The sequence below is a fragment of the Muscardinus avellanarius genome (genome assembly GCF_963383645.1).
Source record: "Muscardinus avellanarius genome assembly, chromosome: 17".
Classification (NCBI taxonomy): Eukaryota; Metazoa; Chordata; class Mammalia; order Rodentia; family Gliridae; genus Muscardinus; species Muscardinus avellanarius.
Window position 1 is genome coordinate 29140798 of NC_137803.1, and position 12511 is coordinate 29153308.

Below are 12511 nucleotides of genomic sequence, written 5' to 3' on the forward strand. Positions count from 1 at the left end.
GAGAGGTTTAGCACAAGGCACTGTGGGCAATCTGTCTGGGTCTATCCTTGCTCTGCCTTTTAGAATTGTGAGATTATGTGCATGTTATTTCATCTCTCTGGGCTTCAGTTTCCTCATCTGCAAAAGGGAGAGGATGCTAATAGTACCTACTTTATAGGTTATAATAAGAACTAAATGATTTAATACATGTGTGCTATTAATGACATGTCTACACCGAATCGTGAGGGTTCCTATCCTGTGGAATAAGCAGGCTTCACAGGGTATTTAGAGAGGGAAAGCAATTATTAAACAGCTCTACTTCTATCTCTCTTTAGATCTGGTTCTTCCTCTGGTCTGGATGGAAATTCAGACTGCCTTGCCACTCCGCTGGACTCTCATAGGTAATAGAAAGCCCAACAACCGCTGGAAGGCCTAAAGCCTGTCTCCAGTCTGTAATGAATGTTCAGTCCCAATAGAAAGGGCAAAGCGTCAGACTTAAAAGGAGCCTCCTCCCAGCTCCCAGATCAGCCCAGCCTTGCAGCACAGAGTGTGAGTATGCATTTGTGTGCGTGTGTGTGTGTGTGTGTGTGAGAGAGAGAGGGGGGGGGATGGGTATGTATGTGCTTGTGTATGTGCAATGTGTGAACATGTGTTTGAAAGGTATGCATGCTCATGAGTCAGTCCCATCTTTTCCCCTCCCCTGTCTTATCCTGCACCTCCTCATCCTGCCCTTTGCCTCTAGTTTCTCACTTCTCCAGGGCAGGGGCAAAGGTTAAGGGACAAGGCAGCTTCCTATTTGGGGGAAGCCATTGTGGTTGTGTCTTCCCTTCTGGACTTGGTAGGCATTGGGCTTTCTTTCCCAAGCACTTGTATGCATTCATCCTTCCAGGATATCTTGATCTAAGACTCCCTCAGGAGGCCCCTTGCACCCTTTGCTCTGACAAAACCTGGGCATTCAAGCCTCTCATCTCTCTCTGCCTTCGGCTACCAGCCCATCTCTCACCCCGGCAATTTCTCCAAAGGGATGGGACACTGTGTTTCAACTGAGGCAGACACATGCCCCTGAGGCGACCCAATAATCCTGATAAAGCCCCAGTCACCAGCCTGGGGTTAAAAAGCATCCCCTTCCAAGAGGAAGGGGATGCTTTTGGCTCCCCAAAAGCTCTCTGAATGTCCTCATCTCCATTGCCCCCCTCTCAGCCTCTACATCCACCATCACAACCTGGATGAAGTTGTTCAGCTCAGAGTCCAAACCAGTTTTTGCCGCATTTTTCTGGCAAGTGCTGCATGGTGACCTCACACAGAATGTGGCATCTGTCATCTCCTTGATTCAGCCAAACTAGTGCAGGAGGATCCTCGTGTTCTCATCCTGCTACCGAAGTGTTCCATAAGCATTGACTTTGTATTCCTGGGACAGAGTGGCCCTGATTTAGTCACGTTCCCCATGGGTTTAGTCAATTTATTACCATCTCTTCCCTTCCCGTTCCTTTCAGCTCCATTGTCCTCAGAGGGCTTGTCAGGATTTGATGACACTGTTACTGAAAGCCCCATTAAAAAAAAAAAAAAAAAAAAAAAAAAAAAACAAAAAACTATTAGCCGGGCATGGTGGCGCACACTTTGTAATCCCCGCGCTTGGGAGGAGGAGACAGGAGGATCACGCAGGTTCAAAGCCAGCCGCGCTGGCTTAAGAGACCCTGTTTCCAAATAAAAATATAAAATAGATCTGGGAGTGTAGCCCGGAAGTAGAAGGGTTTCCAGGAACCCCAGTACCACCAAAAAAAAAAAAAAAATATTAACACCAATGGTTCATTCAGGTGTGCTCTGTTATCCACAAAGCCTCTCCCACCTCCTACTCCCCCATCTAGTTTCTCAAGTTCCTGGGACCTGGGCCACCTCTGTCTTGGGCAATTTCCCACAGCTTCAAGCACAGCATGCTACCTTCCAGCAATGCCACACACATCCCTTCTGTCATGCCTCTGCTAGGAACGTCCCCTCTGCTTGGGGTCTCTATGCCTCCATCTCACTAGGTCCTGTGCTTCACATTCTTTATGTCTCAGATAAAAGTCTCTGCTCACCTCCAGGAAAAGCTTCCATTATCCTTCCCCTAAGACAGACCTAGGAGCCCACCCTGTTCCCATATCTATGAGAGTATGTTAGGATTGTATGCCTCCTCATGTATCCCTCCAACTTCACTAAGAAAGGTTAGATCTAATTCATCTTTGTGATTCCTGCACTTATCGCAGGGTACAGTGTACTGGACATATGTGTTGAGTGAATGAAGGATGGATGGATGGATGGCTGTGTTGGTGGGTGGATGGATAGATGGATCTATTCCAGGGCTTAGAATATATCCTCTTATGAGATTCATCAAGGTCTTGGGAAGCTTATTCTTATCATTTATGATCAGGATACTTTAAAGCAAACTCTTCTTGATCATACAACTATTCACCAAGAGCCCCTTCCTAGCCAGTCTGGGTCATTCTCCAGAGGCCTGTTTCCCAAGCTTCTAGTAATGGATTTCCCAAGTTCAAGATCCCTAGATTTCAAACTCTCTTGAGGCATACACATTATGTGATGATAGTTACCCTAAATTCAGCCCTGGGATATATGGACAAGAAGATTATTCAAGGCTTCCCCCATCGAGTCCTTTGCCTCAGAGAGCTCCTATATTCATTGGGATTGGGTAATGGCAACACCAGGAGTCTTGGTTCAGTATAAGACATATACTACAAGTCACTCCTGGCCTTTCATGCATTCAATGAATATTTATTGAACATCTACAATGTGTCAGGCAAAGCTAGAAATGTAGTAGCCAGCAAAAGAATTTAAAAAAATCCTAGCCTCGTGGAATTTACATTCTAATTGGAGAAGAGATATGTAAACAAATAAATAAATCTAAGTAAATAAATAAGCACTATGGCATGTCAGATAGAATGCATAATGAAGAAAGATGAAGTAGAGAAGAGAGGTAAAGGTGAAGGAGAGGGGGCTGCAACTTTGAATGAGGTGGTAGCCAGTTGACAGTGAGTAAATCCTTAAAGGAGAATAGAGGACGTCATGTTAAGATTTGAGAGGAAAGCATCCAAGCAAAGAAAACAGCATGGGTCAACCTGGAATGTTGGAGAACTTCCGAGAAGCCCAGGGTGGCAGAAACAGCATGAGCTAGCTGAGCGTGGTGGTGCACGCTTATAACTTCAGAACTTGGGAGGCTAAAACAGGAAGAACCTGGTTTGAGGCCAGCCTCAGCTACTTAGTCAGGCACTCTGCAACTTAGTGAGACCCTGTTTCAAAATAAAGAATAAAAAATGGGGCTGGGGTATAGTTTGGAGGTAGAATGCCTCTGGGTTCAATCCTCAGCACCACAAAACAAAAAGAGAAAGAGAGAAAGAAAGAAAAGGAAGGAAGGAAGGAAGGAAGGAAGGAAGGAAGGAAGGAAGGAAGGAAGGAAGGAGAAAAGAAAAGAAAAGGAACAGCATGAGTTAGAGGGACCCAACAGGAGAAAAGGTCAGTGGTGGTAAGCCCCATAGGACCTCGTAGGTACTTGAAAGTCCCCACCATGTGCTCTGAAAGAGATGTGCCCAGATAAAAGCATCATCTAAGTCACCTCTTAACTGGATCACTCAGGCTGCTGTGTTGAGAAGAGACTAGAAGGCAGCAGCAGAGATACCTGACGGGAGGTACTGCAGTAGTCTGAGAGGCGAGGATGGCTTGGACCAAGATGGTGGTGGTGAAAGTAACTCAGAGTGATCAGATTCTGGGTCTCTTTTGAAGGCACAGCCACTGGATTTACTGAGGGATTGAATGTGAGAGCAAGAGAGGAGTTGGTACCATTGAAAAGGTTCTTATCTATGCACCTGGAAGAGTGGAGTTTCCATTCCTTGAGATGGAGAAGAGTGTGAAGGAGGCAGCAGTTCAGGTTTTGCTGGACGTTTTGCTTGGTGTGAGGGGAGAGCAAGAGCTTATGGTGAATTGCTCTGAGACATCTGGGTATAGGAATGGCAAGCAGTTGAACGCAAGCCCCATATTCCAGGGAGAGATGGAGCATCTTTGATGACACAGTGTAATGAGGAGACAATCAAGCATTCTGAGCTTCCTTACATCCCTGGTATAATTCCAGGAGTCAAGAACTATGTCACAGACAGCTGGGCCCTGGGGGAGCAGCATGGGATAAGAGTTGAGAGTCTAGAGTCTAGGTTCAAATCCCCACTCTCACTTTCTGACTGAGTGACCCTGGACAAGACGTAGAACCATCCTGTGCCTCTCTGCCCCATAAAACTTGGAGACGATTCCAGTTATAAATTGTTATAAAGAAAAGTGGGGCAGTTCGTATAACCAGCCCAGCATGGTGACTGCCTGGTGCCGGGAAGGGCTTAGGAAGTGCTAACTGCTATCATCCTCAGTTTCAGCCCTGCCACTCACCAGGTCGGAGACTAGACACTCCTTATTCCTCTCTTGCTCTGTCACACTATGGGTCCTAGAGTCTGAAGCTGAACCTTTCTCCTTTCAGAGAGATTGCAGTCTCTGAGAGCCACCCCAGCACAGTGGGGGGAGAGGCTGCCAGGTGGTTGCCAAGACAACTCCAGCCTCAGAAAGAATCAGGTGAAACGAGGCTTCCAGAGCTAAATTATAAAGGTCAAGACAGGCTCCAACATCCTCTTCTCTTCCCTTTCCTTGGTATTCCCATCCAGTTACCCCCCCCCAAACACACACGCACCTTGACCTTGACCTTTCTGATGCCTCCAGTGCTCCCAAAGCTCTGGGTTCTGGCCTGTGCAGCCCACCCTTAGCAGAAGGCTCCCAGATCAGTGAGCTGACTCTTTCTAGTAACAGGTGAGGTTGGATGCATCCTTCCTCGCTTCTCTTCTGGAAAGTCCTGTGTGAATGCTTTAACAATGATGGGACACCACAAGAATATCCTCAGTCATGACTCTGAGAACTTGTGCTTCCAGCTCAGTCTGGGCTGCTAGGTTTTGATCACAAACTAGGATTTCAGTGTATATAGAAGAGTGCTTCCCCCAGTTCTTCTGGGTCACTCACAGTGGAAGTCAACCCCCCGCAGCTGAGTGTTTGGACTCTGGCCTTCTTAGTCCCCAAGGCATCTCCTCAGTCCCTACAGAGAGGGGGGCACCATGGAAAAGGGCTTCTCAAGCCTGCTGAGGGCATCGTGAATGTTCACTAATGCCTGATGCTCTGTGGTGCCTCCTGCCCCTGATAAAGACACATGTGGTGCCTTTGCAGGTGTCCAGAAAAGCTTCCCAGCGCAGAAAAGGAGGATGCTGGGGTCACAGGGTGCAGAGTAAGACTCATGCCAACAGCCATTGTGCAGTTCCCACCTTCCCTGAGCTCGCCGTCCCCAGTCCAGGGTCTCCCCTTAAGCTCTCCAGAGTACAGTGGCTTCCTCAGCAGTGGGGTCCTGGAGGGCGTGAGTACATGGGTAGTCACCTGGTGCAGGTGGGAAGGGATCCAGGGTCTAACTGCTCATAGACCCATGATGCCCCTATTGCAGCTCCTCCTGCTTTGAGGATTGCTAATGTTTCTCATTCTAATGACACTTGAGCCCTAAGGGTATCACTTTTTTTTCTCTGCTAATTGGTTTTCTCTCATTTATACCCTTTCATCTTACAATATTTTGTTGATATCTCTCATCTCCTGTGCCTGGTGGATTTAAGTATTTCTTATTCTTTTATAGTCTTTTAAGTGAAGCTTCCAGATCAAATGGGTTTAATCTTCAAATTTAAATGGGAGTTATCTCCAGTTTTTATTTTCTACATTCTGGCTTTAGATAACAAATAAATATGAACACAGGTTAGGCATTTCCCTAATCCTAAAAAATTAAAATCCAAGATTTCCAAGTCTAAAAAAGCTTCAAAATCTGAAACTTTTCAAGCATCAATATGATACCATGAGTGGAAAATTTCATGCTTGGCTTCATTTTATGGGTTGTAGTCAGAAGACAGGCACACTAAAAATACTATATGGAATTACCTTCAGACTATGTGTGCAAGGTGTATGTGAAGCATAAATGAATTTTGCATATAGACCTGGGTCACATCCCTGAGATATTTCATATATCTCTCGTATATTCATGTGCAAATATTCTAATACCTGAAAAAAACAAGCATGCTCTGTGTGTGTGTGTGTGTGTGTGTGTGTGTGTGTGTGTGTGTCTCACTATTATTCCCACGTAATAGTGTTTTAAATTTTGGATTTTTATGTACTTAATGTATTTTGTATACGTGTATATATATGTATAAAATAACTTATGTATTCCCATAAGCTATCTCAAACTCTTAGAGACACATATTTAGAAACATATAAAAAAACACACCTCCAGCACAGCTCCAATTTCTAATAAAGCAGATAACACTGATTTAGGCAAGGAAATTTGAGTCTGATAACAGTTTCAGGTACTGGTGAGAGACCAGAGCTAATCTCCCCCCACTGGAGCCTCCCAAAGCCAGAAGATGCCCAGCTCTACTGATGGAAGTAAAGTAGACCAAGAGTCCACTCTTTATAGGTGCTAGGAGGTTCCAGGCTAGCCCAGCCTTCTTGCTGTATAGGAACAGGAACTGAGGACCAGAGAGGGCTTCTAACTCACCAAGAGTGGCATAGGGACACAACTGGGAGGGCACCAGGCTGTCTGACGCCCTCCACACTATGGAGGGTCGCAGATGGGAGGCTTCTTCATTGGGCAGCAAGGGAGGAGGTGGGAGAGTAAGATCATGGTGGCAGAAAGGAAGCGGAAGAGGAAGGAGTGTTGCAGAACTCGTCATCTATCAGGTTCCATTTACACCAATCTAGACGATGAGCCTTCTTTGGGCTGGGCACTGCCTTCTCTAGAGGGTGCCAGGACACTGTTTAAGGCCCTACAGTCCTCCTTTCCATACTGTGGCTCTGTGGGAAGGAGAGGCAGAACTACCTACAGGGTCCTCTGGAACAGAGTAGGAAAAGGCCGATTCTCTGTTGCATTCTGTTCTCACCCAGTTGCTGTGCCTAGACCTGGCTGCTGTCCTGACCCTGTCCTCTATCCTGAGAAAGGACTAAGGGACACTCATGAGAAGTCCCTAGGGACAGACCTCTCTCCAAGTCTCACCCACCTGCCACTGGTCTGGGCTTGGTTTTTCAATAAGTCCCCCTCCCTTTGGCAGGGCAGAAAGAAGGACTAGGACTAGAGTCAGGCAAGGAAGAGCTCGGGGTGCGAAATTTAAGGAGGTGCCCAACCTTAGGTTCATGTAAGTGCCCGGCTGACACCTGAGAGCAAGGACCTCCTTAAATGTTGCCAGGGAACACTTTGTTGGTCTCACCACAGTCCTGGCCCCAGCAGAAAGACATTCTTTTACCTGTAGCCCCCACAGAGCTCCATACCCCAATCCTAATCCCGAGGGTGAGACCCAACAGCCAACTCTGGTGAGAGTAAAGAAGGCTCTTTTCCTGGTAGCTCCACCAACCTGTCACATCCCTAAAGCCCCTGCTGCCAACATGACCTTTGGGTCTCCACCAGTGCTGCTCTGTGGTGGGAAGGAGTGCTGGAATGCCACCTCTCCTCAGGTCAAGCCCTCACCCGGGCTCAGGGTAAAGGAAACAGAGAAAAAAAATGGGTCTCTTCCTCCTCGGCACCTCCTTCCATTTCCTGCAGATATTGCAAGAGCATCCTTGCGCCAAGTCCCCTGCGTATCGACAGCTCACACTCCTGGAAAGTTCTTCCATATAAGGACAGCTGATCGAGTGACAGGCTCCATCTTCCCTCACCTGATTTAGAGACACATCTGTATTAAAGACTATTGGAGAGAACCTTAATTGTATTGCTTTCGAGTAACCACTAACAAAGTATTTCCAAAGAAATGTACCTGGAGGTTTACTTTCGAGAAAAGATAAGGCTCCTTTGCAATTAGCACGAGCTATTTACATACAACTGTTGCACCAAGTCTAAAAACACTCCACTCTTTAAATAAGTTAAACAAAATCTTCCCATCCTATTTTCTCTGGCCTTTGGATAAACAATTCTTGTCCTCCAAGATTTTGGACAAGAGTTAACTCAGCTCAACCCAGACACACCCTCTCTGAATTCTGATTATGTGGGCTCCAAATGGAAGAGATGAGACAGTAAGTACTCTAGGCACCCTGCTTCTTGAGGTATCCATCCTGAACTGGCACCCCATTAGGGCAAACGGCATCAGCCATTTATACACACTCCCAAATACTCTTTGGGTCCCTCCCCACCCCTGAAAGTAGCCCAGCCTTCCCTCTGGGGTGGCCTGCAGGGTAAATAGAAACAGTAAAGGAACAATCAGACACAAAAGGGGGCAGGGCCTGTACACAGAGACCTGTGAATTGTAGGGCTGGACCTAGTCTGCCATCCACATTAGCAAACCAGTATTATGGGTTGGATCTGGAAGATCCTTAGACGTCTCACATGTTCAAGGAAGATTGGGGGAGTGAGTGAATTCTGAGGGCTCTGACGTCGTCATCGGTGGATTAATACACTGATGGCTGAGCGGACTGCTGGCAGGTGGGGCCTGGCTGTGGAAGCAGGTCACATAGAAAGGTTTATCTTCTCTGAGGAGTCTCCCTCTCTTCCTGGCTGCCCTGAGCCAAGCAGCTTTCCTCTGCCACATCCTTCCACCATGATGGAGCCACAGGACCAGGGACTGAAACCTCCAAAGTCCTGAGCCAAAATAAACCTTTCCTCCCCCAGCTGTTTGTCAGGCGTTTTGGTCGCAGTGACTAAACGCTGACTCACACCAGGGAAGGGTGGTGTTGTGCCCACGTTCACATGCTGGCTGTTGGCAGGTAGGGCAGGGTCTAAGAAACTTGTCAGAAGCCTGTAATCTCAACTGCTTGGGAACCTGAGGCAGGAAGATTGCAAGTTCAAGGCCAGTCTGGACAACTTGGTGACATTCTGTCTCAGAATGAAAAATAAAAGGGTTGGGGGGTAGCTCTGTGCTAGAGCACTTGCATAGTACAGTAAAATAAAATCCTGGTTCATGGATCAAAGAAACATAGGCAGGAATGTATGGACAGATATACACGGTATTGTGGTCCATTTCACTAAATATGAACTAGGAATTTAAATAGTTCATTAACATAAGGTAAATTATGAATTTTTTTGTGGTACTAGGAATTGAACCCAGGGGCATTCTACCTCTGAGGTGTACCCGCAGCCCTATTTTAGTTTTGTTGCTTTTTTTTTTTGAAACAGCATATTGCTAAGTTACTGAGGGCCTCACTAAATTGTTGAGGCTGGCTTTGACCCTGTGATCCTTCTCTCCCAACCTAACTAGCACTGCGATATAGGCACTCAGCTTAATTATAGATTTTAATAATAACGCATTTAATTTTTTAATTTTTTTGTGGTTCTGGGGATAGAACCCAGGGGCATTCTGCCTGCAAACTACACCCCCAGCCCCATTTTTTATTCTTTATTTTGAAACAGGGTCTCACTGAGTTGCAAAGGGCCTCACTTAAGTAGCTGAGGCTAGTCTCAAATTGTGATCCTCCTGTCTCAGCCTCCCAAATGCTGAGATTTACAAGCATGTGCCACCATGCCTGGCTCCTAATAATAACACATTTTAAGAGCAAATACATCACACAAATACAAGAAGCTAATAGGGAAAATTGGGTATAGTAAGGGAAGGGCAGATGAAAATTCTCTAAGCTCTTGGTTCATTGTCACCATAAACCTAAAATAACTTTAAAATATAATGTCTATTACTTTATTTTTAAAGCTTCATTGATATGGGTTCTGTTTACACCTTATGAAAGAAAGCAATTTTTTAGTTCACTGAGCCCACACTTTTCTGAGAACAGACTCGAGCCCATACATAGTATGTGAGCTTGGGCTTGTAGAAGGAAAGAGAAATCCACACCAACTGTTGAAATCAGATTTCTTCTTTCCTTTGGAGAAAGCAGGGAGTCCTTTAGTTCAAACAGCAAAAGGTTATACAGCAGACGGGGGTGGTGGCACATGCTTGTAATCCCAGCATTTGGGAGGCTGAGACAGGAGGATTTCGGTTTCCAGACAGCCTCAGCTACTTAGTAAGGCCCTTTGCAACTCAGTGAGACCCTGTTTCAAAATAAGGAATAAAAAAATAGGACTGAGGGTATAGCTCAGAGGTAGAATGCCCCTGGGTCCCGTTCTCAGTACTGGAAAAAAAAAAAAAAAAAGTTATACAGCTGAAAGTTGATAAGAAAAAAAAATGGTAAACTTCCCCTTGAATATCCCAAACTAAAGTTTAGGAAACAGATCCATAGATTCTTTGAGAGACACAGAGAAATGGAGTCTTTCCATCTCTGGGACAAAATACCTAAGATGATCAACTCATAAGAAGGAAAGGTTTATTTCGGCCCATGTTTGGGTGGCCTGTTGCTTTGGACCTGTGTTGAGGCCGAGTATTTGAGTGGGAGCCGGTAGTGGAGGAAGCTGCCCACCTCTGTGGCTAAGAAGCAAAAAGAGAGGGGAAAGTGCTGGAGTCCCTGGTCCCCTTTGAAGGCACGCCCCCATGGGCGACTTCTAGCCTGGAGGCCCCGCCTCTTAAATGTTCCACCACCTCCCAGTGTCAAGCTGGGGACTAACCCTTTGGCTATGGGTCCAGGCATTCCAGATCCAAACTGTAGTAGAACAACAAACTGTAGGTGAGCAACAAGGAGGAGGAAGAGGAGATGGCAGAGGGAAGGGGCGAGGGGAAGGGAAATCAGGGGGAAGTCAGAGAAGGGAAATGGGTGAAAAATAAAGAAGACCCAGCAAATTGGTGGGACCCAGACAACTGGCGCTGCCTTTTAACTTGGACAGTGACGGTCGGTCAGAGTGTCCCCTCAGACCTTGGAATCTTGGAATGCATAGAAATAAACACCCCGCACAAGTGAGGTGTAGTTAGCAATGCAGTTCATTTTTATTAGTTATAAATAAAGTACAAAAAATCCACCAAAAGTGAATCTAAGCATTTACACAAGTCCTAATGTCTCCGCCTTTTCATTGATGCACTATTGCTTTAATATTCATAATAAATATTCTTCTAGCTTTCTGCTATAAAATAGTCTATGTAGCAAAATGTTGCACAGCACAACAGAACAGAACAGCAGGAGGATTACAAAAAAGGACAATCGACACTGAGGATAATCCTTTCACTCACCAGGGGCAACCAAATCACCCCCTGGAGGGCCTGGTGCAGCCAGAGCCACTGTCCAGGGCCAGGGGAGGGGCTGGGGGCAGGGATGGGGCAGGAGGCTCCAGGTTGGGGCCAGGGTCAGCCAGGGCATGGGCCAGGTCCCACTTGGACCTGGAGAGCGTCTGCCAGGCCCTGTGGTGGGGGGAAGGGTCATGCTCTATCCAGCAAGGCAGGTGACTCCACAAGCCATCTCCGTAGAAAGCAAGGCTCCAGGGCGGAGGCGGAGGGGAAGCTGAGCAGCAGCAGGCAGGAAGCCCAGGAAGCTCTGGGAAGGGCCTCCATCAGAGATGGGCTTAGAAACAGTGCCCCGCCTGGCCGCTGGGGCTGCAATGGCCAGGCAGCCAGGCAACTCCAGGTCTCTACTTCCTCCCCCAGGTCAGCACCGTCCATCCCATGGTGCCCCATGTGGAGGGAGGAAACCCTGCCCAGCAAAGGCAGTGATGTCAAGAGCCAGTGGAGGAGGAGCTGGACAGGAAGGGAAGGCAGGTAGGAGGGGGAGGCCACATGCAGGGTCCCAGCCCACCCAGGCTCCTCCTGGGCTTGTACCTCCTCTCTCCTTTGTGCTGAAAGGCACCTGGACTCCCACCTGGACTATTGATGCCAAGGCTTTCCCAAGGCCTCCCTCTCTCACTCCTCTATGGGGCAGTGAGACTGGAAACCTGCCCCCCCATCCTCCTCCTGCCCAGTCCCCATGGCCAAGGCAGGGGGACAGGGGAGATGCTGGAGAGAAAAGACCACAATCCAAGCGCTGGGTCCCAAGCTGTTGCCAGCAGTGATGTCCCAGCCCCAGGAGCTCCAGGAGATGTCAAGATGGGGGTGCCAATCCCAAGCACCAGAGTTCAGGCCTTCTATTCTACCTATCCCATCCCATTCCTAATAAGGCCTGGATTTCAGCTCCTCCTCTGAATGACCACTCACACCTGTGAAAGGCCATTCCCCATGTGTAGGATGCATCTGTTTAATCGACATCTCTGCCACCGGTAGGATGTTGCATTTAAAAGGGCAAAAAATTCCTGTGGCCATCCGCTCTGAGCAAACCTGCTGGACAAACCCTCAGTCCGCTTTTTCCATCCTTATCCTTTTCTTTCCTCTCCTTCTTCCCATTCTTTCTCCTTTCTGTTCATATCTCATAAGAGGGCAAAAAAGGCCCAGCATGGCGCTTTCCTCTCTGATCTGTTTTGTGCTCCATCGGAATCAGAGGGACCCTGAAGGTCCCCCTCTCCCCACACCCTGGCCCAGCACAGAAAGCTAACTCAGGGTGACCCAGGCCTTGCTCCCGGTCACAGGGAGGTCTCCAGTGCTAGTTCTAGTTAAGTCACACTTTGTGGTTTCAGACGCCCCTGCTGGCACTATCCAAGGACTCCAGC